General features: G+C 30.7%; 1 non-coding gene across 1 annotated transcript; it reads left to right on the plus strand.

Annotated features, from left to right (window-relative positions):
- The first annotated feature begins 252 nt into the window (after positions 1-252).
- LOC148561931 (small nucleolar RNA R71) lies at positions 253-360 on the plus strand. The gene has a single exon (XR_015887001.1). It is a non-coding gene; the product is annotated as a small nucleolar RNA R71 (small nucleolar RNA).
- Positions 361-2,895: the final 2,535 nt, after the last annotated feature.

Here is a 2,895-nt window from a genome sequence, read left to right on the forward strand (position 1 = left end):
TATTTTATTCTGAGCCAATATGGCATTCAGAGTATCAATTTCAAGAACTCCCTTCCTCTGAGGTGTCCCATTACTCACAGGATTCTTTTTAGAAGTGTACATGAACTGGTTATTTGCAACCATGTCAATGAGTTCCTGAGCTTCTGCAGGCGTTTTCTTTAGGTGAATGGATCCACCTGCAGAATGGTCTAATGACATCTTAGATAATTCAAACAGAACATCATAGAATATATCCAAGATGGTCCATTCTGAAAGCATGTCAGAAGGACACTTTTTGGTCAGTTGCTTGTATCTCTCCCAAGCTTCATAGAGGGATTCACCTTCTTTCTGTTTGAAGGTTTGAACATCCACTCTAAGCTTGCTAAGCTTTTGAGGAGGAAAGAACTTGGCTAAGAAAGCCGTGACCAGCTTATCCCAAGAGTTCAGGCTATCTTTAGGTTGAGAGTCTAATCATATTCTAGCTCTGTCTCTTACAGCAAACGGGAAAAGCATAAGTCTGTAGATCTCGGGATCAACCCCATTGGTCTTAACAGTATCACAGATCTGCAAGAATTCAGTTAAGAACTGAAAAGGATCTTCTGATGGAAGTCCATGAAACTTGCAATTCTGTTGCATCAGAGAAACTAATTGAGGCTTAAGCTCAAAATTGTTTGCTCCAATCGCAGGAAGTGAGATGCTTCTTCCATGTAAGTTGGAATTTGGTGCAGTAAAATCACCAAGCATCTTCCTTGCATTTTTGTTGGGTTTGGCCATGTCTCCTTCTTTTTTGAAAAGTTCTGTCAGATTTTCTCTAGAGAGTTGTGCTTTAGCTTCCCTTAGCTTCCTCTTCAGAGTCCTTTCAGGTTCAAGATCAGTTTCAACAAGAATGTTCGTATCCTTGTTCCTGCTCATATGAAAAAGAAGAGAACAGAAAAGAAAATATGGAATCCTCTATGTCACAGTATAGAGATTCCTTATATGAGTATAAGAAGAGAAGAATAGAAGAAGGAAAAGATAAGAATTCGAACACAGAGGAGAAGAGTGGGTTCAAATTTTTGAGTGAAAGAGGGGTGTTAGTAGATAAATAAATAAATAGAAGGAGACGAGAGGGGGAAGAATTCGAAAATTAAATAAAATAAAAATATTTTTTGTTTTTATTTTAAATATTAGTTATAATTCGAAAATACGAAAAGGAATAAAATTAAAATTAAAATTTAAAATAATTAGTTAATGAAAAGAAATTTTTAAAAAGAGGTTAGTGATTTTCGAAAATTAGAGAGAGAAAATTAGTTAGGTAGTTTTGAAAAAGATAAGAATCAAACAAAAAGATAAGATTAATTGAAAAAGATTTTAAAATCAATTTTGAAAAGATAAGAAGTTAGAAAAGATTTTGAAATTGATTTTGAAAAAGATGTGATTGAAATTTATTTTGAAAAAGATTTGAAAAAGAAATTTAAAAAGATTTGATTTTGAAAATTAAAGTTGATTACTTGACTAACAAGAAATAAAAAGATATGATTTTAAAATTTAAAGATTGAACCTTTCTTACTAGGCAAGTAACAAACTTAAAATTTTTGAATCAATCACATTAGTTGTTAGCATTAATTTCAAAAATATGAAATAGAAATAAGAAAAAGATTTTGAAAATAAAATTTCAAATTTTCAAAATTATGAAAGAAAAAATGAAAAAGATTTGAAAAAGAAAGAATTTTTAAATTGAAAATTTGATTTGACTCATAAGAAACAACTAGATTTTAAAAATTTTTGAAAAAGTCAACTCAAATTTTTGAATTTTATGAGAAGAAAAAGGGAAAGATATTTTTTTATTTTTGAATTTTTAATGATGAAAGAGAAAAATAATGAAAAGACTCAAAACATGAGAATTCAAGATCAAAACACATGATGCATGCAAGAACACTTTAAATGTCAAGATGAATACCAAGAATATTTTGAATGTCAAGATGAACACCAAGAACTTATTTTTGAAAATTTTTAAGAAAAGAAAAACATGCAAGACACCAAACTTAGAAATTTTCAATGTTTAGACGCTAACAAATTGAAAATGTATATGCAAAACAAGGAAAGACACAAAACAAGAAAATACAAAGATCAAACAAAAAAATTCATCAAGAACAACTTGAAGATCATGAAGAACATAATGCATGAATTTTTCGAAATTTTTTTTTAGAAATTAAAAAGATGTAATTGACGCCAAACTTAACAATTGACACTAGACTTAAACAAGAAACATCAAATTTTTTGTTTTTATGATTTTATTAAATTTTTTTGGATTTTTTTTTCGAAAATTAATTGGAAAAAGAAAAATAAGGATTTCAAAATTTTTAATAAGAATTCCAGGAATCATGCAATGTTAGCCTAAAGTTTCGGTCCAGGAATTAGACATGGCCTACTAGCCAGCCAAGCTTTCAGTGAAAGCTTCGGTCTAAAACACTGGACATGGTCAATGGCCAGCCAAGCTTTAGCAGATCATTACATACAAAAGCTAAATTGCTGGGAAAGACAAAGAAGTTCTTCTCTAATGATAGTTGAAACCTCGGTCCAAAGGATTAGACATGGCTTTACAGCCAGCCAGACATCAACAGATCATCATGAAACTCTAGAATTCATTCTTAAAAATTCTGAAGTCATAGAATAATTTATTATATTTTTTTTGAAATTTTTCGAAAATAAAAAGAATAAAAATAAAAACTTAAAATTAAAATAAAATTACCTAATCTGAGCAACAAGATGAACCATCAGTTGTCCAAACTCGAACAATCCCCGGCAACGGCGCCAAAAACTTGGTGCACGAAATTGTGATTGTTCATTCCTTGGTAACGGCGCCAAAAACTTCATACGCACGTTCATAATCTTAGTTCTTTGTCACAACTTCGCACAACTAGCCAGCAAGTGCAC

The sequence above is a fragment of the Arachis ipaensis genome, chromosome B6, assembly GCF_059453495.1.
Source record: "Arachis ipaensis isolate K30076 ecotype BB chromosome B6, ASM5945349v1, whole genome shotgun sequence".
NCBI lineage: Eukaryota > Viridiplantae > Streptophyta > Magnoliopsida > Fabales > Fabaceae > Arachis > Arachis ipaensis.